The following is a 27,037-nucleotide window of genomic DNA, read 5'->3' on the forward strand; positions in this document are numbered from 1 at the left end:
GAGGAAACATCAAAGAAGCGCTTCGCAGGAGGCTCCCAAGCACTGATGATGTCGCCTAGCCAGGGGACGAAACATTTGCAACAAAAACTTCCAACTCGGCGAACAGAACCACAACAACAGAGTGTAACAAAAAAAGAAATAAGGACGGAGGATATTAAATATGAGGGTAAGCTAGCCAGTAATATCAAGGATGAATAGGAAGGGTTTAGAGGGATATGGGCTAAGTGAGGGCAACTATAACTGTATGACTATAAGACTAAAAAAATTTCTTTAGATATATATAGGGCAAAAGAGAGGCAAAAGTGGACATTCATCCACTGATAAATGATGCTGGAGAGATAATAAAGGGGAACAAGGAAATGGCTGAGGAACTGAATAATTACTTCATGTCAATCTTCATGATGGAAGGCACAGGTAATATCCCAAAAGTTCAAGAGAGTGAGGGGGCAGAGCTGAGTATGGTGGCCATTACTACAGAGAAGGTGCTAGAAAAACTGAAAGGTCTGAAGTTGGATAAATTACCTAGACCAGATGGATTTCACCCCAGAGCTCTAAGGAAGATAGCTGAAGAGATGGTGAAGGTGTTAGTGGTGGTCTTTCAGGAATCACTAGAGTTAGGAAGGGTCCAAGAGAACTGGAAAATCACCAACATGACACTCCTGTTTAAAAAGGGAGTAAGGCAAAATAGGGAAAATTACAGACTGATCAGCTTAACCTCAGTCGTGGCAGAACTGGGAATCCATTGTGAAGGATGAGATTCCTGAATACTTAGAAGTGTACAGTAGAATAGGGCAAAGTCAGCATGGTTTCATCAAGGAGAGGTCATGTCTGACAAATCTGCTGAGGCTACTGTGTGAGATCAGGCCCTTGGAGTCAGAGGCAAGGTGCTAGCAGAGATAGAAGATTGACTGTCTAGCAGAAAGCAGAGATTGGGGATAAAAGAGTCCTTCTCAGGATGGCAGCTGGTGACAAGTGGTGTTCTGCAAGGTTCAGTGTTGAAGCCTCAACTTCTGACTTTATACAACAATAATCTAGATGAAGAAAGTGAGGGCATTCTCGCTAGGTTTGCAGATGATACAAAGATAGGTGGAGAGACAGGTGGCATTGAGGAGGTGGAGAGGCTGCACAAGGATTATTCAGGTTAGGAGAGTGGACAAAGAAATGGCAGATGGAGTACAACGCAGGAAAGTGTGAGATCATGCACTTTGGGAGGAAGAATAGAAGCATGGGCTACTTTCTAAATGGGGAGAAAATTCAGAAGTCTGATCTGCAAAGAGACTTGAGAGTTCTAGTTTAGGATTCTCTCAAGGTAAACTTGCAGGTTGAGTCGTAGTTAAGAGGACTAATGCAATTATGACATTTATTTTGAGAGGATTTGAATATAAAAGCAGGAATGTACTTCTGAGGCTGTATAAAGCTCTGGTCAGGCAACATTTGATGTATTGTGCACAGTTTTGGGCCCCATATCTCAGGAAAGATGTACTGACCCTGGAGGGTTATTAGAGGAGGTTCACAAAGAAGGTCCCCAGAATGAAAAGCTTAACATATGAGGAATGTTTGAGGACTCTGGGTCTATATTTAATGAAGTTTAGCAGGATGACGGGAGACCTAATTGAAACATACACATAGATTTGGGCAGCATGGTGGCTCACTGTTTAGCACTACTGCTTCACAGCACCAGGGTCCCAGGTTCGATTCCAGCCTCAGGTGACTGTCTGTGTGGAGTTTGCGCATTCTTCCCGTGTCTGCGTGGGTTTCCTCTGGGTGCTCCGGTTTCCTCCCACAGTCCAAAGATGTGCTGGCCAGGTGAATCGGCCATGCTAAATTGCCCATAGTGTTAGGTGCATTAGTTAGAGGGAAATGGGTCTGGGTGGGTTACTCTTTGGAAGGGTGGTGTGGACTTGTTGGGCTGAAGGGGCTATTTTCACACTGTAGGTAATCTAATCTAATCTCATACAGAATACTGAATGGCCTGGACAGAGTGGATGTTGGGAAGATGTTTCCATTGGTAGGAAAGACTTGTACATGAGGGCACAACCTTCGAGTAAAGGGAATACCTTTGAGAACTGAGATAAAGAGAAACTTCTTCAGCCAGAGAGTGGTGAATCTATGGAACTCATTAACACAGAAAGCTCTGGAGGCCACGTCATTGAATATATTTAAGACTAAGATGGATAGGTTCTTGAGTATCAAGGGGACGAAGGGTTATGGGGAGAAAATGGGAGAATGGGGTTGAGAAGCTTATCATCCATGATTTGTTATGGACCAGGCAAGACCCCCTCAAAATATTTCAAGAAAGTTGCCCAGGCCCTAATGTTGCTAGTTGTTTTAAGCAGGTGTAACACAGAGATTCCAGAATGGATGCAGTTGGTCAAACCACTTTGTTTTATACAAAACAGAATTTATTTACAAGATTACCGAATGAAACACAAACAAACGAGAACAGAATACAGAATACAGAATAATTTAGCCTAACAGAAAATCCAACAGATTATCCCAACTTTAGGATGCTGTTCCAAATACTTGCAACAATCCCCATAAACACCCCTTGGCACCAAAGGTAAACTCAAACACACTGTCCTACACGAGAGAAGTTAGAGAGAGAGAGAGAGAGTACCAGCCTAGATCTACTTCTTTGGGTTCAGCTGCTTCAATACACTACTGCCAAAAACCAATCCAAACCAGAGAATAGCTGAGCTGGGAGAACTGGCCACTCCCCTTTCATTGTATAAGTGTTTTTGTATTAAACTTAGAAGCCTTTTGCTTGGCGTAGTATCTGTTAGTTAAAATCAAATTGGCCGTAAAACCCTTCAACATAGACTTTTCAGAGTCTTTTACAACCTTTCTGAAAAAAGTCCGAAAGAGAGCATACCCTTGTTAAAGGAGCAGCATTGTCACATATTGAATGGCACAGCAGACCCAATGGGCTGAATGGACTAATTTCTGGTCCTAAGTCTTATGGTCTTATGGAACGTGGCGGACCTTGTCTTTTGCGAGGTCCTTGATTGAGGTTGTTAACCTGGTCCAATCAGGAAAGCCTTGGCTAACCAATGTAACCAGCAAATGAGAATCTCCTCAGTTGAGGACTGACTCTGAGCTGGCTGGCCACAGCCAGTATGCTGTGCAGTAGGAAATAAAGGGTGACTTGGTGACAGGACACCAGTCTCCATGCAATCGTTTCACCTTCTATCTACCTTTCCACATGTCCTGCTACTTTCAAGGATCTATGAAGATGTACACTACAGTCCCTCTGATCCTCTGTACATGATTAGATTAGATTTCCTACAGTATGGAAACAGGGCCTTCAGCCCAACAAGTCCACACCAACCCTCCGAAGAGTAACCCACCCAGACCCATTTCTGTCTGACTAATGCACCTAACTCAATTTAACTTGGCCAATTCAGCTGATCTGCACATCTTTGGACTGTGGGAGGGAACCAGAGCACTCGGAGAAAACCCACGCAGGCACAAGGAGAATGTACAAACTCTACACAGTCGCCCAAGGCTGGAATCAAATCCAGGCCCCTGGCTCTGTGAGGCAGCAGTGCTAACCACTGAGCCACCATGCCATCCTGATGCTATAGTAGCATTTCTAGCGTGCTACTATATAATGTGTACTCCCTTGCCTTGTTAGTTTTCCCAACATTGATAACCTCACATATGTCAAGATTTAAGTCATTCGCCACTGTTCAGCCCAATGTCCCTCCTCAATGTACATCTACAAAGTGTGTAATAAAAGGTAGTTCTCTAGTGTGTAAAACCTCTCCCATCACATGTTCGTTCTAACCTGGTGTCTCCATTCTTATTGATGTCTTAATTGTGTAAATCAGTCTAAAGCAAAGCCTTGTAATATTTTTAATCTTTGATGAATGCAGTAATAGTTCAGAGATATTAACAATACAAAGCCTTTCATTGTTTGTTTATTTTCAATCTCATTGTACCACAGAAATGATAAAGAACAGCAATATCCTGGAGATTGACTCTTCAACTCCTGGAGATTTTCAGACCAATCCTGAAAGACTGGCTACCCCACCTGCAGGTTCGGGAAGCACCTGTAGAAACAGAAATTGTGTTAGCATTTCAGGACAATCGTCTTTTGTGAGAAGTCATTTACCCGTAAGTGCTGAAATTTCCTTTCACGGTTTCAAAATGTGCACAATTATTTCTTCCACTTGATGCCCACAAAAAAACAAACATCCTGAACAGCAAGTCTCATGGGATTGCAGACCACTGATGCAAAAAAGAAAAAATTCTAAACATCAGGAAGCCAAGTTATTAATGCGAAATGGTGAAATTTCATGGTTAATGCATAGACAGGTTAATTGTTTCGAATACGGGTGATTTTTCAGAATCACCAGACTCCCAATTCACAGATTCCAAGCAAATAAACAAACAATGGAAGGCAATGATCAGTTAATATTGCTGGACTCATCAAGGGTTAATAACAATATAAGGTTTTGTTTCAATGAGCAGACTGATATCAGCAACAATAACAATGCATTTGCATTACTTGCACTGTTAGATTAGAGAATGTCAAACTATACCCATTACAAGCATCGGATAGGTCAAGCAGGGTGCACTAAGTAATAGCCTAAGGGTAACAATTCTAAATAATTATACAGAGCGAAGGTACATCTAGATTAAATATGTGAAGTATGATAAAGCAGCCTGACCCTGAAGGGAATTGAGTGTGATAAAAGGTTTCTGCAATAAAAGAATGCGCTTGATCCCCTAGCCTGTACTAAACTCAATCATTTTGTTAAGAGCCCCTCTATGGATGCATCAACATGAAAAAAAAATACAAAGAGGTCAATTTTCATCTGTGTTCCATTTAGGCTGGAAAATGGAAAGAATTATGGATTACATTTTTTTTCAAATCTTGCTCAATGGCAGCCCAAAGCCCGTTTTCTTTTCCATGAGACCGCTATATGTAAGGTCAACCTAAAAGTGATGGGAACCTTATTTATCAGGCCTTAATCCAATTTTAAAATTTCCCCAAGTGTACCTTATCCCACTAGAACTAAGCATTGAGTAGGAAAATCAATAGCCTGGTGCAAAGGTTGATATCCAGACCGGCACTAAAACGTTTGTGGTCACACAGCCTACCTTTTGGGTCCTTTCTCCCTAAGCAGCCACCCAATAAATTGCTGACTTCAACTGCAGATCTGCAGACACCCACCTGATAGCGTTCCTTCTCCACAAACAAGTCACCTGGTTGAAGTCACACAGATATGTAGACAATGCCAAGCCATGCAAATGGTTCAGGCTTTCCGCCAGTGTGCCATCAGACAGAGGGCAACCATCCTTGCACTAGCCACCTGCTCAAATTGCACCATGGTTTAAAATGGCTTTTGTAGAGTCTGAGCTAAGGAAATGGATTTTCCAATTATCATTTGAATCCTGCAGGCTTGAAAGCATCACTGCCTTCACGAGCAGTGAAAGCACGTCAGATTGCAAAGCTGGTGATGAACGATGTGCAGGCTGGGTACGTGGCATTAAATTAACTGAAGCATTACCATACACATTAAAGAGACAGCAATACCATTCATGAGCCCTCAAAGCACTTTGGTCGAAAACTAGAGAAAATTAAAATGCCATTAGCTCCTGAATAAATCTTTGTAACTTCCAATTGCCTTATTGCTTGTTTATTATTATTTTTGATGTTATTTATTTGCTTCTGGTAGTTCATTAACTGTTCCCTTGCAGAAGACTAAGGAGCAGACTATTAAGTATTATTACATGGTTTATAGTGTTCATTAAAACCTAAGTAAAGTTGATAATTAAGAAGGTCCTCAAGTAGCTTTGTGGTTAAATACACTGCAGCTGATCCATATGTGTGACATGTGCTGACATACATGCATAATGCAAACTGCTGAAATTCATCGCAGGTACTAAAACAGAATGGACAGTTGAATCAAAGCAGGCAACCATAAAGTATAAAATATATAACATTGCTACAATGTAAATTAAATTTAATGCAGACAATGTCAAAATCCTACACAAAGGAACAAAATTTAACATGATATAAATACTGCATGAACTAGGTTGCCAAAGCTAAAAGGCAAACCGAGAGAGAAATTCAGATTTCCTGCAGCCACATCAGCAATTTAGGCTGTCAATATAGCCGTCCAGAGCCTGATCCTGCCATTGATAATTTCCTCAATTGTTTCCTGCACTTATATATAGAAAACATTGCAATGAGTAATCAGAACAATCACCAAAGTTCTGATAATTCCTCGTATAGGTCAACTAGGTAGCATTTCTAAGCTCTAAAATGCTTTTTGAAAAACACAAATCTAAAATATGGTACGCCTCAAATGCTGTTTCTGCATAGGGCTGATCCCTTTGCACTGCAATGGGTTAGCTCTCCTTCTGTTAAAACAGGACCTGAATTTGAGAAGAGAAATTTAACTGAGTGTTCACTGGACCTGTCCTCCAGCCTCAAACTGATCCTTGTTTATTAATGTGATCTTGAAAAAAGGTTTAAAGTATGTTTTGCAAAATCATGATCACAATTATGTGTAGTTGGAGGACCAAAGCGACAGAAACAAAAAATCACTTGTTATTGATGAAGGCTAATGGTAGGGAGCCATCAAAGTCACAAGAGATTATGGAATGTCATAGTGTTATTGTAAATTACTTCATTCATACTTTCCTATTTCTCATGCACTAATCATGGATGCCAACAACAAGTATATGCTCTTGTAATAGCCCAAGTCTTCAGGAGAATATTGCCCTAATAATAACTTTATGCTTACAAGTGTTGGCTCAGGTCAGAGATATTGTAGGCAGTTGAATAAGAAACCATTCACAGACTACATAGAAAATCAGATAACTCATGTAAAGCCATAAAAAAGCAACCTCCATTACATCTTACTTCATCTTTGTTAATAACTAAACCTGTGACTGTGAGCTAGAACTGTGAGAGGGTGAGATGGTGGTGTTTGATGATGCTATCAGATATGTGATCCATAGGCCCAGGCTAATGGTGCAGGGATCACAGGGTCAAATCCCACCGTGGCAGTTAGTGGAATTTAAATTCATTCAATAATATCTGGAAATGAAAGCTAGTCTTCAACTATGAAACTACCTGGTTTACTGATGACTTTGTGCAAGTAGGTTTGTTATTCTTACCTGATCTGACCTCGGTGTAATTTCAAACCCACAGCAAGATGGCTGCCTCTTAAGTGTTAGAACATAGAACATAGAACAATACAGCACAGAACAGGCCCTTCGGCCCACGATGTTGTGCCGAACATTTGTCCTAGCTTAAGCACCCATCCATGTACCTATCCAATTGCCGCTTAAAGGTCACCAAAGATTCTGACTCTACCACTCCCACAGGCAGCGCATTCCATGCCCCCACCACTCTCTGGGTAAAGAACCCACCCCTGACATCTCCCCTATACCTTCCACCCTTCACCTTAAATTTATGTCCCCTTGTAACACTCTGTTGTACCCGGGGAAAAAGTTTCTGACTGTCTACTCTATCTATTCCTCTGATCATCTTATAAACCTCTATCAAGTCACCCCTCATTCTTCGCCGTTCCAACGAGAAAAGGCCTAGCACTCTCAACCTATCCTCGTACGACCTATTCTCCATTCCAGGCAACATCCTGGTAAATCTTCTCTGCACCCTTTCCAAAGCTTCCACATCTTTCCTAAAGTGAGGCGACCAGAACTGCACACAGTACTCCAAATGTGGCCTAACCAAAGTCCTGTACAGTTGCAACATCACTTCACGACTCTTGAATTCAATCCCTCTGCTAATGAAGGCTAATACACCATAGGCCTTCTTACAAGCTCTATCCACCTGAGTGGCAACTTTCAAAGATCTATGAACATAGACCCCAAGATCCCTCTGTTCCTCCACCTCACTAAGAACCCTACCATTAACCCTGTATTCCGCATTCTTATTTGGCTTTCCAAAATGGACAACCTCACACTTGGCAGGGTTGAACTCCATCTGCCACTCCTCAGCCCAGCTCTGCATCATATCTAAGTCCCTTTGCAGCCGACAACAGCCCTCCTCACTATCCACAACTCCACCAATCTTTGTATCATCTGCAAATTTACTGACCCACCCTTCGACTCCCTCATCCAAGTCATTAATAAAAGTTACAAACAGCAGAGGACCCAGAACTGATCCCTGCGGAACTCCACTTGTAACTGGTTTCTCCTCCATGGCCAAGCAAACCATTTAGTTCAAGGGCAATTAGAAATGGGCAATAAATCGTAACCTTGCCAGTGCATTCCACATGCCATAAAAAAAATTAAATAAAAACAAACCTCCTTGCATAAAGGCCATCAGTAAACCAGGCAGTTTCATAATCTGAGACTAGCATTCACTTTCAGATGTTATTGAATGAATTTAAATTCCACTAACTGCCATGGTGGGCTTTGACCCTGTGACCCCCAAGCCATTAGCCTGGGCCTTTGGATCACGTGCCTGATAGCATTTGGTTTAGATAAAAGATCTGGATTAGTGCAGGCTTGGAGGGCCGAAGAGCCTGTTCTAGTGCTGCAATTTTCTTTGTTCTTTGTTCTTTTGTTCTTTCTGCTACAGGAGTTAAAAAGTAAAATGTTGAGTTAATGAGCTAACCACTTGGAATACATGTAGAAGGTTAGGATAAATCCCCAAGTAGTGGAGAATAAGCTAGAAAATGTTACATTTAAATGGTATAGTGTTCTTGTTAAATACAGTTTGTGCACTGTGTTCAATTTCAATTACTAAGATGATCTGACAATGATGGCAAAACCCAATAACTCCCTCACTTGATCCCTTTCTACCCCTATCCAGTTTAAAGCTCTCTCAAACACACTACTTATGCGATGGTACAGTTCTTACTTGCCTCGTATAAATGACTTGGATGACAAGATAGATGGGTGTGTTAGTGAGTCTGCAAACAACACGAAGATCAGTGGAGTTGTGGATAGTGTGGAAGGTTATCAAAGGATACAGTGGGATATAGATCAGTTGCAGCTATGGGCAGAGAAATGGCAGATGGAGTTCAATCTGGGTACGTGTGAGGTGCCACACTTTGGGAGGTTAAATGTTAAGGAAAAGTATAGAGTTAATGGCACGACCCTGAGCAGCACTAATGTACAGAGGGATCTCAGGGTTCAAGTCCATAGCTCTCTGAAAGTGGTCACACACATAGATAGGGTGGTAAAGAAGGTACTGTATATGGCATTCTTGCCTTTATTGATCAGGGCATTGAGAACAAGAGTCAGGATGTCATGTTGTAGCTTTATAAAACTTTGGTTAAACCACACTCCGAGTATTGAATTCAATTCTGGTTGCCATATTACGAGAAGGATGTGGAGGCTTTGGAAAGGATGCAGAAGAGGTTTACCAGGATGCTGACTAGATTAGAGGGCATGAACTATAAGGAGAGACTAAAAAAAGTCAGGTTGTTTTCTGTGAAGCAGTGGAGGCTGAGGGGACCTCTGATAGAAATTTGTAAAATTATGAGATGCATAGATACTAATGACATTTAGAATCTTTCTCCCCGAGTTTAAATATCTAATACCAGGGGGCATGCATTTTAGGTGAGAGGGGGATAGTTCAAAGGAGATGTGAGGGGCAAGTTTGCATTGCCAGGGGTAATGGTGGAGGCAGATGTAATATGGGCATTTAAGGGACTTTTAGAATATGCAAGAAATGGAGGGGATATGGACCAAGGGCAGACAGAAGTTTAATTTGATCATTTCCAGCACTGCATCGTGGGCCAAAGGGCCTGTTCCTATGCTGTACTCTTCTATGTTCTGTGCTCATACCAATGCCCCAAAATAGAAAGCCATTTCCCCCCTCACCCATTTCTAAGCCTACCTTTCATTCTTTCCCTTTCTCTCAAATATTAACTGAGCTTGGGAGGTCAAAATCTTTGTGACACTTTGTCTTATTTTCCGTAAACATGCATCATACTGTTTTGTGGTGCACGCAGGGAGGCTACATTCCTTCTCCCCACTCAAAGCCTCTTGATGTCTCTGAGGGAGCTGTCACCATCTTTTTGGCACTGCCATCTGCATGGCTGATGGTGCATTTCAAACAATCACAAAACGGGGTTGTCACCTCTGGTATGTTCTGGGAGATGTCATCACATAACTTCCTACCTTCAGCTGCCCTGGTGACTCACCACAGAACCCTGCCTTTCCATGGCTTTTTAATGCATGCCCAGTTTTGTAATTTGCTGAAAACCTTAACCTCCTTCCACCTATCGCATTTCCAACGCCCCTCCTCCAAGTCCCTCCTCCCTACCTTTTATCTTAGCCTGCTTGGCACACTTTCCTCATTCCTGAAGAAGGGCTCATGCCCGAAACGTCGATTCTCCTGCTCCTTGGATGCTGCCTGACCTGCTGCGCTTTTCCAGCAACACATTTTCAGCTCTGATCTCCAGCATCTGCAGTCCTCACTTTCTCCCAGTTTTGTAATTTGCCTGTTTGGTCATCTTTGTCATGCTTTCTGAGTGGTTTACAGTAATGCCACTAATTGGCAGTAAAGATCAAAAGTGCTATCCCTGCCCAGGCCATGCCTTTACCTCCCAATGCCAGTTTATAGTCTGAAATAGCTCTGTCCTCAGCTTCAGATCTATAGCAGAGACAATTTCCTGGATCTTCAGCCTCCTTGGATTGCTGACCCAATCTTCTGCTCTTATCCCTCAAATAAACCGGTGTTTACACAGCTTTCCAGTTTCCTAGAATGGACCTAAATGTCCCCTTAAGGATGTACAGGACAAGACAAATGGGCCATATAAGAATAATCATGAAAGCTTTAAGCTGCAGGTAAAATGGGAAAATCACGTTAACAGAAGTAAATGGAAAACAAGCACATAGAGTGTTCTCTGGACAATTTTAGATTAGATTACAGTGTGGAAACAGGCCCTTTGGCCCAACAAGTCCACACCGACCCGCCGAAGCGAAACCCACCCATACCCCTACATTTACCCCTTACCTAACACTATGGGCAATTCAGTATGGCCAATTCACCTGACCCTGCACATCTTTTGGACTGTGGGAGGAAACCGGAGCACCCGGAGGAAACCCACGCAGACACGGGGAGAACGTGCAAACTCCACACAGTCAGTCGCCTGAGGCGGGAATTGAACCCGGGTCTCTGGCGCTGTGAGGCAGCAGTGCTAACCACTGTGCCACTGTGCCGCCCACCGTGCTCCTTTCTTAAAGGAGCATATTGTAGAGCCATTCAAGGAGCAGGATGACCTGTTCTTGTGCACTGAAATAAAATTAATCAATCAGCTCACGGTGCAAGAGTCTCTGGATAAGGGTGATCACAACATAGTCCAATATCATGTTTACTCACAAAGCGAAATGTGGGTCAATCAGTTGAGTTTTAAACTCAAATAAGGATAACTATAAGTCTGTGAAGGCTAAGATAGCTAAGGTGGACTGAGAAATGATGTTAAAAGGTAGCAGAGTAGAGCTGCAGTGGCAGACTTTTATGGAGCTATTTAATAACTCTGAGCAAGTATTTGTCCTCAGCAGAAGTAAGGGCTTTTTTTGTGAAGGGTGCATCATTATAGAAATTAGGGTTAACAAAAAATTGAAGGAAACACTCTACAAATTGTCAAAAATAGTGGTAAGCCAGAGAATCAGATAGACTTTACGAACCACAAGAACAACAGAAAGATAATAAAGGGGCTGACAACAGAGTTTAAGAGAAAGCTAGTTAATCATACAAAAACAAAGTCTCTCCAAGTACATGAATAGGAAAAGAGTAACTCCAACTCATGTTGGTCTTTGAGGGATTGATCCTATGGAATTAGAGTCATAGGGTTACAGAGATGTACGGCACGGAAACAGACCCTTCAGTCTATCTCATCTATGCTGGCCAAATATCCTATATAAATCTACTCCCATTTGCCAATATTTGACCCACATTCTTCTAAACCCTTCCTATTCATATACCCATCCAGATGTCTTTTTAATATTGTAATTGTACCAGCCTCACCACTTTCTCTGGCAGCTCATTCCATACATGTACCACCCTTTGTATGAAAAAAAAGTTGTTCTTTAGGTCCCTTTTATATCTTTCCCCTTTCACCTTAAACCCATGTCCTCTAGCTTTGGACTCTCCTAACCTGGGGAAAAGGCCTTGTCAATTTACTCTATCCATGCCCCTCATGATTTTATAAACCTCTATACGGTCATCCGAAGAAATGGTAAAGGTTATGATGGATATTTTGCAGAAAGCTTCCCAAAGATGAAATTAAATGAAATCATGGAAATGGTAGAATGCAAGACAAACACCATCACTGTGGAAATATGTTAGGAAAACTATTGGACCTAAGGACTAACAAATCCCCAGGAGCAAAGGGTTGCTGAGTTTGCCGATGACACCAAGATAGGTAGAAGATTAGAAGATTAAATATCATTCCTGATGAAGGGCTTTTGCCTGAAACATCGACTTTCCTGCTCCTGCTGTGCTTTTCCGGCACCACTCTAATCCAGACTTGGGTTTCCAGCATCTGCAGTCCCTGTTTTTACCCAGATTAAGTATCAAGTAAAGGCAGGGAGTTTACAAAGAGATATTGGAGATGCAATGGCCTAGTGGTGTTATTGCTGGGCTGTTAGCCCAGAAACCCAGGCAACAATCTGGGGACCCAGGTATGAATCCTACCACAGCTGAATGTGGAATTTGCATTCACTAGAAATTTTGAATGATGACCATGAAAACTATTCTTAGGGAAAACCCCCATCTGACTCACTAGCATCCTTTAGGGAGGGAAATTGCCATCCTTATCTGGAGACTCAAATGGATGAAAGATTGGCAGATGAAGTAATTTGGGTCAATGTGAACTTGTCTCCTTTGGCAGCAAGAAAGGTAAGTCAATATGCTATTTCTATGGACAGGCAGTGCAGGAATCCAGGGATCTGTGCATTTTGGTACATGAATCAGATAAATTTAGTAAATAAGGACACCAAGTAATTGTCATTTATTGCTAATGGAAGTGAATGTAAATGCCAGAACATGATAATGCAGATGTGCAGATTTGGCTTGACCACCAGTCATCTCTCTCTCTAATGAGGGAGCAGCCCTATTCTCTGGTAAGACTGTGGCAACTTCAGCTCAGGCTCGGTCTTCAGATTTATTCAAGGTGAATTGGGATAGAGTTTGAATGGACAAAGAGATTAGGGGTTATAGGGTGCAGAAAGGAGAGTGGAACTAAGAGCACAGGTAAATCATACTGAATGGTGGAGCAGGCTTGAAGGGTCAAATGGCCTATGTTCCTGTTTGAACTATCTTTCAGGAAATTATAGGAACATCAGAATGTTTAATGAAAAAAACAGGATGCCTGACTAATCTCATCAAGAACTTTGTTTATCATGTGGTTCATAATACCCAGACTCCAGAATGGCTCAGGCCATGTGCCAACATGACAGTGTAGGCAGATTTTCTATCGTGCCAAATTTGTGCCCACTTAAAATTATCCTCAGGCTACGTCATTGGCATTCACATTATTAAAAGTTATAATGACTTACTATTAGGGGTGGGAGGAAATCAAAGGAGCGGAACAAACTCTGAGTAAGGAAGCTGTAGGCTCACTTAAGCCACAGTTAATAGGCTGCCTCACAGCTGGAGTTAAACCACATCTTTGATCTTCTACATCCCACAATGCGGAGCATGACCTAATCGATTTGTAAAAGAGACCAGGTGCATTGGGAATATTGACCGATCTCCAAATAGAGTTAAAGTACAGCTGGTTGATATACGCACCCTAGGAGGATTGGGTTTAAAAGCTTCCAGCTCATTCCTGGCCATTTGATGCAAGTTAATTGCCTTTTCTAGCAATGCCCCTGTGACTAACGAACATGAAAGCCTCCTTCAGGAAAATGCCAAGAAGAGTGAGCTGAGTTGAATAGCTGTGAGGAGCTATGTGGTGTAAACATCAAATTGAACCCTTCAGCATTACTAAGAGAAAATGGTAGCTTCTTATTTTTTCAACATCTGGTGAAATAGTATTGATGCGTTTACCTCATGGGTGATTTATGATTCATGAATGTTTGTGATCTGAATGAATGATGGTACTCATCTCAGGAGTGAAATAAATACTTCTCCACTATTAATGTAATTCTCTTATTTATTACACTCCCATTTGGAAAGGGAGTAGACAATGACCTGGACCTCAGTTTCTGAATGAGTGCATACACATGCATCATTTGCATACTAAACCTCTGTCAGGTTTGACATGCTTTGCCTTCAGATTGAATTCAACACAGGTTGAATAATTACCCATCTGTTCTGCAGGCTATCTCCACCTCTCTAGGTAATTGCTTGAGGTCGCGTGAGTTATTGGAACAAGATAAACAAAGAAGAGAGTGGTTGCCTGGTTTGAACTGAGTTTGCGCTTGCATAGACTTGGTGCTGGTGGTTCAGTTTGTGAGGATTATGTGTGCATGTCATCATGGAAGAGGTACAAGGTGATAATGCATTTCGGAGCATGGCCAAATTAAGGAGTCATGATTTGGAGATGCCAGTGTTGGACTGGGTGTACAAAGTTAAAAATCACACAACACCAGGTTATAGTCTAACAAGTTTAATTGGAAGCGCACTAGCTTTCGGAGCGACGCTCCTTCATCAGGTGATAGACTATCACCTGATGAAGGAGCGTCGCTCCGAAAACTAACGTGCTTCCAATTAAACCTGTTGGACTATAACGTGCTGTTGTGTGATTTTTAACAAATTAAGGAGGATATTCATGTGGTCTTATGGCTGACAGAGTCAAAAATGCTCAGGAGATCATAAAAGGCCATATACGGTTGCTGCTGGTGTTCCTTGCACCTGTTATATTTTTGTCATAAATGCACAGTAAAGACCATGTCTGTGGTGCTTCTTGATGGACAAAACTGCTTTCAGAACAAAGTGTCCTCACCACTGGTAGAAGGAGATTGAGGACCACTTCAATCTTCCAGTCTGCAATCTTCTTCCCAACTAAGGGATGCAAGGAGCCAAATGCTTAAAACTAGGACATCTCATCCACTTACCTGACACCGGAGTCTGGGAGAAAGGTAAAAACCCCTTTGGTGTCCAAGCAGAGCAAGGTCCTCCCCCTAACTGAGACAGACAGCATCTGTGAGGAACACAAACAGAAATTGCTAGAAAATTTCAGCAGGATTGGCAGTATTGTTGGAGAGAAAGCAGAGTTCATATGTTGGGTCCAGCGACCTTTTTCAGTCTGTGAGGAGCTGCTCTTCCAATCACAGTCTCTCTTGCGCTTGCTGGCAATTGCCTCATTAGTGATTCGATCAGCAGCCAACGAAGGAGAGAACCAGCCAGTGGCTGGAAGAGCAGTTTGCAAGGTAACTGGCTGAGGCAAACACTTTGCTGGAATTGGTGTCAGGGATCAGACCCCAGGAATTGGCTGAGCATGGTCTTGGACCGTGGAGGCTGTCGGGTACAGCTCTGTTTATTGGGGGAGCTGCCAAATGTTGTCTGGAGATTGTTTGGGGATGACAAGGGGGGCCGCAACAAAGAGAAGGAAGATGTAAGGGGTTGAGGGCGTTGACAGAGAAGGTTGTAAAGTGTGGGGTATGGTGGCAAATGAGGCTGCAATGGGGAAAGAGAAAGAGGCTACAGGTTGAGATGGAAGAAGGATGCTGGAAGGGATTGGGCTGAGAAGAGCACCACATGGTGGATCAGAGAGGTGGCTGCAACTGTCAACAAAAAGGAGGCTGCAAGCAAGAGAGAGAGAGAGGAGCTTACAAAGGAGAAAGAAGAGTTTTTAACTTGTCAGCAGTTGAATACTCAACTATCTAAGAATGAGGAAATCCTGAAATCAGTGATGAAATGAATGTGGAATCTGTAGATTAAGGCCACATTGGATCACGAGCTACTGTTTGGGGAAAAATGTATTGGATACCATTGAAATCATCCTGGTAATTGTTAACTTTAAATCTGAATTTGACCTTGAGATGCAGTAAATAAGGTAATGACTGCCTGGTTAAACTCTTCCAGCTTTGTGCTAACCCTCACCCTCTCGCTAACCTTTGAGTACATGTGATAACAACACATTAGCTGTGACCTCACAGTCTGCAGAAGCAATGTTTAGGATGTTGGCATTTTTGTGTAGAAGTGTCTCTAAGTTATTCTTTTTAAAGAAACTTTTGTTTTTAGTTGAGTTGACTATGTCAACTTAAAGACTGACGTATCTAGGAAAATTGATGCTTTCCCATAAGCTTGATGGAGAGCTGATAATTGAGCATATTGTGGAATTCTTCCATTTCTGCTCCTGTTACAATTCAAAATCCACATATTTCAACCCAAAGTAATGGAGTTGATTGCATAACGTGCAAACGAAAGATCGGCACAGTTGTTTGACAAATCTATGGTTGAAAGTTTAACACATTAGGGTTTCAGTCATCCTTATAAGTTGAGGCAACAAGTTCAAAAGCAAAAAGGTTTTTGTGACCATACATAGGACAGTGTGACCTCATTGTAGCTTTGGTTTATTATTCTGGGCAGCAGAAAGATGAAAAGGCATTCACTAGAGATTTACTAGAATGGTTCCAGAGATGAGAGATACCAGAAGTAGTTGACATTGCTCTCCTGATAGCCAGCAGCTGGAGGAGATTTTATGGAGGTGTCTAAAATTATGAAGGGTTTACATCGAGTAAATTAAAATTGTTTCCAATGTTTGAAGGATCAGTCATCAGATGGCCCAGATTTGTTATCATTTAACTTGATTAGCAAAAGAACCAGAAGCAACACAAGGAAAATCCTTTACACAAACAGTGGATCAGGGTTAGGAATCGATCTGACTCTGATAGTGTGGTTGGTTACAGATTCAAATTCATGATCGAAAGGAAGCACAATAAATACTTGGCAAAAGAGGTTAGGGCAAGAATAGATTGGGGGGTTAGGGGATAGCAGTCAAACTGACAAAGTATCTCTTTTAAAAAAACTTGCACAAACTTGCTGGGTTGATTTGGAATGGGAATGAAACAATAAAAATGGGAAGGTGCGGGTGGGGGGGGCGGATTATGGGGAGCCCAGAAGCAGGAAAACCACCAAATCCTAGCCTTGCCTGACACCAGATTCCCAAAGCAACTGAGCAACTGCTCGATGAGGAATACAATTGGAGCATGATTGGACAAGGACAAGGAACAGCCGGAAACCTTTCGGGTTGATTTTGGAGTATCACTGAAGAGGTCAAAATCCTTGCAACCTCATGGTGGGGGCCCAGGCTTGTGACCAATCTAAAAGTACACTCAGGAAGGCATCAACCACATTGAAAGACTTCATTAGGAATGTGTAGCAGCAAAGTCAAGGTGTCACAGTGAGGGTCCAAACCTTCGAAAATCCCACCTACTAAACCTTTCAAACATATGGCCCCCATGGGTCATACATTGGAACCATCTTAAACATAATCAAATCAGAATGGAATCATGTCATTTTTGATCCCAAGGGACTGCCAAAAGGGGAGAAGATATTCCCATTAGTGCCTTCCTACAGAAAAGAAAAGGGTTCAAAATTATTTCCAAAATTCACGATGTACAGGCGGCTTCCATTCTGAAGTCAGTTTGTAAATTGATTTGTAATCAAGTCAGAACACAATGCAGGACAGTATAAAGGAGCCGTTTATAAGTATAGGAAATACCCAAATGTTGGATCTTTAAAATTACATACCTGTATAGCATCAAGTTTGCCAGGGCAAGTGTTTGTAATCCGAAGCTCATAAATCGGGAATCCCCTGTATTCTATTTTTAAAATAACACCAACAACAATTTGCTGCTGTTTTGATGTTGCAAAGTATCCCAAGGTGCTTCACGGCAGTCTCCTCAAGCAAAACATAATATTCTAAGGAGATATTAAGACCTCTGGTCAAAAGTTTGATTTTAAGGAGGGTCCTTAAAAAGGAGAGAGAGAGGGTTAGGAAGGGAAGTTTACAGCTTAGAGCCTTGGCAGTTTAAGAATCAAAACAGGAAAGCTCCAGAGACCAAAATTCAAAGAACACAGATATTGTAGGGGAGTTGATAGATATGTTTGGGGCAAATCCGTGAAGGAACATGAAAACCAGGAAGTGAATTTTCAAATGGAGACTGTGGTAGACCAGAAGTCAACGCAGTCTGCTGGATTATAACATTCAGACATCAGACTGTTCAAAATATATGGTGACTTTCAATTTTATCTTGCAATACAGGTAGAGCTTATTGCATAGTTTTTGATAGGTCACTTAATGCAGTTTAGGTGTCACTAAAATCTGTTCTGGAGTCTCAAAGAATTGGTGAAGGAGAGACAGTCAGAATCATCATATTAGGCAAAGCTCCAGTTACCTGTAATATTGAGGGCTTTGTAGATTATTGGAAGGTAATCAAACAATAGAAATGAAAGGCTGTTTGCATACACAGGACTCTAGTCCAAGATTACGATGAGTCAACAGTTAATGTATTTTGGACTCTGTTCATTGACGGATAAATGTTGGCCAAACAAAAGCATTACATTTTTTTGCCATCAGTTGAAAATTCATTCATAACAATACACAAGTGTCAGACAATGAAAATCTCCAAGAAGAGATCATTCAGCTCTCACTCCTTGACATTCAACAGCATTGCTGTTGCTGAATCCACTACCATCAACATCCTGGGGATTACCTTTGAAAAGAAACTGAAATAGACCAGTCATACAAGTACCATGGTGACTGGAGAAGGTCAGAGGATGGATGAGTAACTGATTTCCTGACTCCTCAGATTGTGGGGAAATTGTTGGCTACATTTACAAAGTATAAGTCAGGAATATGATGGAATTTTCTCTATTTGCCTGGATGAGTACAAATTCAACAACACTCAAGGCTTGACACCTTGCAGGGCAAAGTAACTTGCTTGATTGCATTTCATCCGTTATCTTCAAAATTCATTTCCAATACCACTGATGCACAATGGTACCAGTCAGTACCATCTTCAAGATACATTGCAATAATTCACCAAGGCTCCTTAGACTGCACATTCCAAGTTCTGACCACAACCAACTAGAAGGACAGCGACAGAAGATAAATTGGAACATCACCACCTACAATCATTCTGACTTGGGGCTATATTGTCACTGGGTCAAAATCCAGCAACTTTCTCACTATCAGCACTGTGGGTGTACTTGTGGACTAGAACAGTTCAAAATGGCAGTGTACCATTGTCTTCAGAATGACAATTAGGTGCGGGTTTGGTCAGTGATGTCCACATCCTGTGAATAAGTACAAATTAAATCTTTTTCTGAAAGCACCACTTCTAACCATACTGCAGTCTCTGTGTGTCACACTGGAATATCAAAGTAAATTACTTACCCAAGTTACTGTATATAGTAATTGGCTGAAAGATTTTTGTACCATTGGGTCTTTTGAGTGCAGAACATGTGACCCAATTGGCTGCCATGCTACACATTGTCGATATACAGTTTTAACACCAATTACACAGTAGTGCTTTGCCACAGCTGATTCAGGTTTTATAACCATGTTGCAGAACTTATTACCTAATTCATACCCATGTCAGATACTGTCCCTATGCTTTATTGCTGTACTAAGCATTGCAATGAATCTCAATATGTTTATTGCACTGTCCATTTAAGTCTGCATTATAAGTCAACAAAAGATGACATTAGATCAAGAGAACCTGTCAAAAAAAGGGTGAGCATGAGCTTTGGAAAGATTTTAAAATTAAGCAAAATAGGGCTAAGAAATTGCCAAAGAAAGAAACAGAAAATGGATTTTAAAAGCTTCTGTATGTATGTAAAAAGAAAAAGCTCAGCAAAGGCAAGTGTGGGTCCAGTACAGGCAGAGACAGGAAAGTTGAAAATGGAAAATAGAGAAATGGCAGAGAAACTAAACACATGCTTGAGTCCAATTTTACACAGCATGGTACAGATATTCCTGAAATAATTGAGATCCAAAAATCTAAAGATTGTGAGGAAATTGAAAGAAAATAGTATTATTAATGTAGTGGTATTGAATAAGTTAATGGTAATAAAATCCCAAGGACCTGATGACATATATTAGCATGGGTTGATGATTGGTTAACAGGCAGAAAATAGAGAGGGACTAATAGGCTGGCAGGCTGTGACCACTGGGGACTGACAATGGTTAGTGTTGTGCCCTAGCAGTTCACAATCTATGTCAATTATTTGAGTGTACAGACTAATATTTCCAAGTTTGCAAAACAAAAAACTTGTGGATGACCATAAAGAAATAGTGCATGGTAGAGGTGTTAAGTCAATACTTTACATTTACCTTTTGCTGCAAGACAGATGCAGCCTAGGCTGTAGTGACAAAGGAGAAAACTCAGTCAGTACAAGGGTTTTGGCTTTCTCCACCAATGTTCTCCCCTATTCTGCTGGTGGTTATGACTTATATAGATGAAATTAAAAATCACACAACACCAGGTTATAGTCCAACAGGTTTAATTGGAAGCACTAGCTTTCAAAGCGCTGCTTCTTCATCGGGTGGTTATGGAGCAGGACCATAAGACAGAATTTATAGCAAAAGGTTACAGTGTCATGTAGCTGAAAGATATGAAACAAACTTAGAGTTAATATATTTCAGCTGCATGACACTGTAATCTTTTGCTATAAATTCTGTGTCTTATGGTCCTGCTCCATACCTGATGAAGAAGCAGCACTGTAAAAGCTAGTGCCTTCAAATAAACCTGTTGGACTATAACCTGGTGTTGAGTGATTGTTAACTTTGTCCACCCCAGTCCAATACCGGCACGTCCAAATCATTAAGTAGATTAAGCAGCCTTTAGTAAGTTAGCCACTGTTGAGCCTAAACAGTGAACATGGAGAGCTATTGTAAGTGTTGAGCAATATTACTAAAATTCTTTCTCACCCAATGTATACAAATACTTGCTCAAAGCTAATGAGCCAACTATGCATTCACGGACAAATACTGACATAGAGACACCGAAGAACAGCATATAAAGATAGCCACACTCACAAAGATAGATACATGCAAACATAAAGATACACAAAGGCCCATGTACATATGACATTATCATCATCATCATCATTATTGGCATTGTCTCCCAGATGAGGATGACTCTGTTCCCCTCTCCATAGATGGCTGTAAAGACCAATACGGTGACCGCAGGCTTGGGGCCAGAGGGTGGTCTTGGGAAGAGGTGGTTGGGGCGTTGGTGTGCCAGCGCACTCCTGTTGCTGTTTTCGCCTGACTTCCGTTTTTTTTCCCCCAGTGAGTCTCGAGGTGCTCAACACCCGAATGCTCCTCCTCCACTTTGGACAGTCTTGAGTCAGTGATTCTCAGGTGTCTGTGGGAATGATGCACTTCACCAGTGAGGCGTTGAGGGTATTACCGAAGTTCTCCTTCTGTCCACCTGGGGCTCGCCTGCCATTTCAGAGCTGGGAGTAAAGCACCTGCTTGGGGAGTCTCGTGTTGGTCATGCGAACAGTATGCCCAACCCATCCAAGCAAATCAAGGGTGGGCAGTCAGTGCCTCGATCCTGGGGATTTTGGCCTTTTCAAGGACACTAGTGTTGGTGTGTTTTTCTTCCCAGCGGTTTCAAGGATCTTGTACAGACAGCTTTGGTGGCACTGCTCCATGTCTTGAGGTGTCTGCTGAAGACAGTCAATGTCTCAGAACCATATAGGATGACGGGAACCACTACAGGGTCTTTAAACCATGAGCTTGCTGTCAGATCTGATGTGGCTGTCCTCGAACACCTTTTCCTCAGCCGGCTGAAGGCTGTGCTAGCACACTGAAGGTGATGCTGGATCTCTTCATCAATAGCTACTTTGGTCGACTGGACACTCCTGAGTGTTTGAAGTGGTCAACGTTCTCTAAGGGCTCCCCGTGGACATTGATGACCATGGATTCGCTCCACAATGCCAGGCCACGTTGCTGAAGGAACCTCTTCTTGTGGATGTTTAGGGTGAGACTCATGCTCTCATAAACCTCAGTAAAGGTGCAGACAATGGCCTGGAGCACAGCTTCTGAGAGAGCACATACACAAGAATCATGTGTGTGCTGCACCTCGATGACACTGGTTGGGGTGACTTTGGTTTTGGCTTAGAAGTGGTGGAGGTTGAATAATTTCCCACAGGTTCTGTAAGTTAGCTTCACTCCAATGGGGAGCTTGTCAGCAGTGAGGTGAAACATTGCAATGAGATAGATCGAGAACAGTGTTGGGACAATGATGCAGCCCTGCTTGACGCTGGTCCGAATTGTACAATGGGTTGGTGGTGGAACCATTTATCATTACCATGTCTTCCATGCTGTCATGGAGCAGCCGAATAATGGTGACAAAACACTTGGTGCAACATTTCCATGTAACGTAAAGGCAAACACACATGCACACAAAAACGTATCGAACACGCATCCAAACACACACTAAGACATAAAAACACATTAGGACATACTTTTACATGCAGGAATATAAAGAAATATTTAGACAGACTGACACAGTCAAAGAATGTGATTTGCTTACATATACATGCATCTCAAATTTGTCCACATACAAAGACAAATAAAGAAACTAACACAAATACATGCACACAGAGTTGTATATACATATGCACACACATAATACTTTCAAGTATTGTACACTGTAAGATATCAGCTTCAGGAACACAAGCCTATTTTTCCTTTTCCAGCTGAGGTGAGCATTTGTGCTTCCCACTGCTTTGCTGAATGAGATCTGCTTATTCAACATTGCTCAAACTCCGGCTGGTCCGTGTGCTTAGTCCCACACTGGCCAGTGCATGCACTTATGATACTGGGAGGGTTCAATACACTTTTTCTTAAATAAGCAGCAGAATATGACCGTTGGGAAGTAAATATTAATAAAAAGAATTGATTCCACAGGCAAAACAAACAATGGAACAACAAAGTTTTTATATTTAACCAACTCCAGAGCTTAATTTCTTATGATAACATTGTTAAAATCAACTTAAGTAAATATTTGATCAGTTCTGAGTTGAAGTGAAAGGAAATTGAATGGTGTGCATTTCATAGGACTAGCTTCCAATGTATGTTTGCAGATGGCATGACAGTGGAAGGCAATGTTTCTGTAAGTAATTTTATTTTAAGCATTCTTGCTGTATTCTGCTGATGAGAAAGTAACTTAAAACATTGGTCCCTACTGAGTGCTAATGTAAATGAATAGTTTTTAGATCTTTTCTGGGGGTTGTATGATTCATTTCCCTCGGGGTGTTTAGGAAACTGTGATGTAGGAGCTAACCCAGCATGTTTACTGCGCTTGAAAAGAGTTAAGAACGGCTTTGAACATAGTCCCATATAAACCACTCTAAATGCTGTGATTGTAGTGCATTATCTAGATTTGCGAACTGAGTCATGGCCTGATTGACTTGTATGGAAAAAAAATGCAACATTGGTTTACTTATGCTGGCAGCAAAGGTGTGGCCTGCAACCAAATTTCAACAAGTTTGGTATAATTTATGCTTTGCCTTTCTAAAGTTATAATTTGCTATTCTGAGTCTTTTAAAGGAAAATACGTCAGGTTAAAGTTAGACCTTGTACTCTAAACGTAATGTCACATCCTACCACCTAATCCAGAGCAATCCACAAAATTGAAGCAAAATGTGTGAATTATATAAGAAACAGCAAAAATTTGATATTTGCTAAGAGCTACTCCCACTCTGTGGTCATTACTTCTGAAGTGTAGTGAAAATCCAACTTGCAGCATAAATGGAACTATGGTCAAACTACCTTTGAAATAAATTATTGACCTTTTGCCACTATTTTCTGTGGATTGTTGTTTGCAACTTAGTTGCCATTGTCCATAATTAAAACCCAGGAGAGACTAAATGACGTGATGCAAAATTAGATTGCTATATTTGAATGACATTTACTTGTTGCAACCAAAGGGGAAGATCATTATGGGGAGACAGTTCACCCCACCATTGCTGGGCAAGGTTCCCTGATTTTTCTTTACAGTTTCCGACGGAACACCCAAATTATTAACCCACCGGGTGAGGTGGGATGACCTATCTCCCCTTAATGATCTTCTCTTTGATTGGTCACATGGAGGTTAATTTGAAAATGATCCCTTCCATTGTGGATATCTTTCTTCCAAACCTAAATGAACTTGAATTATAAACACCTAACCAGGTCATTACCAAAGAGAGAAGAAAAATAATAGTATGACACATATATACACAAAGTAGAAATTACCAAGGTGTCTCAAATTATTTATTTTGGTAACATCACCACTTAGGCTTGCCATGTAAAGCTTTTTTAGTTTGCGAAGTGTCACGTTGCATCAAGAAAGGCTTACTAGAGTTTCTTCTCTTCTCCCTGCCTATCACATCGTGTTGGAAGGACTTAATGATCAGTGAGTCAGTAAAGAGCACCATTATTGTGAGGGTGACTGTCAAAGGAGACATTCTTGGTTAATCCAGGAATTTGGTTCAAAGTGGGAATTCAACAGCTAAGTATGTTTCATGTTCAATTTTAGAGTAGAAGTGAGATTCAGACTGAGAACTAATCGATTGAAATTAAATTAAAAGAGTCTGCCTGATAGCCGTAGTCATCTGTCAAATCACCTGAAATCTCATAATTAAAAGGAAAATACTGCAGATGCTGGAATAAATGGTTATTTGAGAAAGGACAATGCCAGAACAATGGCTCAAAATGAACAGTTCATTTGGAGTGACAGCACAGACATAATGGGCCAAATGGCCTCCTTAGAATCCCGACCGTGTGGAAGTAGGCCGTTCGGCCCATCGTGTATACACTGACCCTCCGAAGAACATCCCAACTAGACCCACCCTATCCCTGTAACCCTTCATTTCCCATGGCTAATCCACCCAGCCCCATACATCCCTGGACACTATGGGCAATTTAGCTTTGCCAATCCACCTGACCAGCACATTTTTGGATTGTGGGAGGAAACCGGAGCACCCGGAGGAAATCCACGCAGACACGGGGAGAACAGGCAAACTTCACATGGGCAGTCACCCGAGAGTGGAATTGAACTCAGGCCGCTGGTACTATGAGGCAGCAGTGCCAACCATCGTATTGCCCAAAATGCTATCCTCTAAATGAGATTCTGTATTCAACCAAGCAATGTTCCCATCTATGCCATATTCTACCGAGAGGCTAATGCGAGATGTACCCTTGTCATTTTGAAGTTGTTGATGATCTCACATTAAACCTCCCAGCCCTTGGCTCCTGAATTGGTCATCACATGTCAGTACAGGGACAAGTTACATTTTATTGTAACTTATGAATTGTTTGCTTTCTGAGGAAAGCAGGTAATGAGAGTGAAAAGCAGTGTAGAAATAATATATTCTGATATAAATAATTCTTCTGAATGTGAACAGAACTGCCAAAATAAGTAATAGTTTTCATGTTCCAAAGTATATGAATAAGCCTTTACGATCTCTTCATGTAGTGACATTTCAGATAAAGAACACTATGACCCTTAGGACGTTCAGAATATTTAATTATATCTCAAACTTCTGCCAATATTTGGTGCCTTCTAAAATCTGAGCTATCACCTATAATTTATTGCGGTTTTCGATTACAAGAAAATTGTTCTTGTTTTCACGAAAAAGAGATGGCATTTTGTACTTTATTAAATTTACCTTGAAGCAATCAGATCTCCTTGTTCAGTGTGCAGCAAATCACACTGTGATCTGAGTTGAAAGGGGATTTGGCAGCAGTTCAGGATACAGGGCATGTTGTATTACCAGTATTACACTGACAAGTCTGCTTAGGTATGATATGATTGTAATATTCACTCGCAGGGACATTTTAAGTCCCTGAGGGGATCTGGATTTTTCCCATACAGACTTATTCCAATAAAAACATCAACAAGTGGCAGTTTCCCATGGAAACTACAGAAGGAATGTAGCCCTCGGAAATCATGAGTAAATACCACAGCTGCATGACTTTGAAGAGCAGGTACAACTTCTTTCTGTTAACCTTTCACTGTGGAAATCTTCCATTCTGAAGACAACTAAATACCCGAATTTCATCCTATTCCCCTCCTATGGATTTTCTTCCTTTGAGAATTATCGTTATCCTGTTTTAGACATCTTGGTGAATTCTTGTGACTTATTTAAAGCTTCTAGGGTGACCCATGCTAAAATTGGGTAGTGTGATATGACTTAATATAGGGAAACAGGCTGAGTTGTGCACTTAGAATAGACTGTGCATAACACTTACAACTTAACCCAAAATAGTTCTAAAGTGCTGGGATGTACCAATTTATAATAAAGTGTTTTCTGGATTTCTGCCCTTTCTGGCTAGATTGAACTCCTGCCATTTAACTCATTCATGTTTAGCTCATTCTTAACAGCCACATGAATATTAAACCACTGCAATAGCTCTCCCGTTATTTGTGGCCTACCTCTTTCACTTGCAGTCTAACATTTCATAGAGGGATGGCTGTGGGAGGGTGGTTGTTGCAGGGAATTTTAACCCCAATTATGAATAGTTTATCATGACCATGACCATCTCCATTGATGTCAACTTTTATATTGAATAGAGCATGTCTGAATACCAAATAGAACAATAATGGCTACTTATAGTTGGAATCAACCACCTTCTGAGGCAATAATGCAGCTTTTATGTTGAATTTTACATTGGTCTGAATTTGAGATATCCAGTACATGCTTCCTGGGATCAACAAAGTTAAAGGAACTCAAAACTGGGCCATACCTCAGAGCTGTAGCTAAACTTATGAATGCATCATTTGAATAAACATTCACTCATAATAACTTGCATCTCTGTTCCTTCAGGCATACACCCAGGAAGGAGTTCTTAGGCAGGTATAGCTTTAATCTGATCTTTTGAGGCTTTCAGACTCACAGGATCAGGTAATGGGGAGCACATTGGGTGTAATTGGCAAAATATCAGAAGATGAAGACCATCACTTTGAAGATTGAACAGAATGCACTGTTGGGGATAGGCTGTGTACAGGCAGAAGGTGCACAGAAGAAAGATTGAGTATGCAGGACAGACTAACCATCTCACAGAAATGGCAGAGGCTCAGTTTCTTGACATCTTTGGAAGAGCAGTATTTCTAGCCTGAGGTTGTCACATCAGGTAGAGGC

At 41.4% G+C, this 27,037-nt stretch overlaps 1 long non-coding RNA gene across 2 annotated transcripts in view; it reads right to left on the reverse strand.

The window, feature by feature from the left end:
- Positions 1 to 3,904: 3,904 nt before the first annotated feature.
- Positions 3,905 to 27,037, reverse strand: part of LOC122550313 (uncharacterized) — a 33,635-nt gene continuing 10,502 nt past the window's right edge. The window contains exons 1-3 of one of the 2 annotated variants that reach the window (XR_015757132.1): positions 22,592 to 22,825; positions 15,004 to 15,089; positions 3,905 to 4,052 (exon numbers count right to left, since the gene is read on the reverse strand). This is a non-coding gene — a long non-coding RNA (uncharacterized LOC122550313). Of the gene's footprint in view, positions 4,053 to 15,003; positions 15,090 to 22,591; positions 22,826 to 27,037 lie in introns of those variants that run through there. The other variant, XR_006311814.2, reaches the window with a different exon arrangement.

This window comes from Chiloscyllium plagiosum, unplaced genomic scaffold (assembly GCF_037043375.1).
Source record: "Chiloscyllium plagiosum isolate Xiang-an unplaced genomic scaffold, Cpla_swu_hap1 HiC_scaffold_5, whole genome shotgun sequence".
NCBI classification, from domain to species: Eukaryota; Metazoa; Chordata; class Chondrichthyes; order Orectolobiformes; family Hemiscylliidae; genus Chiloscyllium; species Chiloscyllium plagiosum.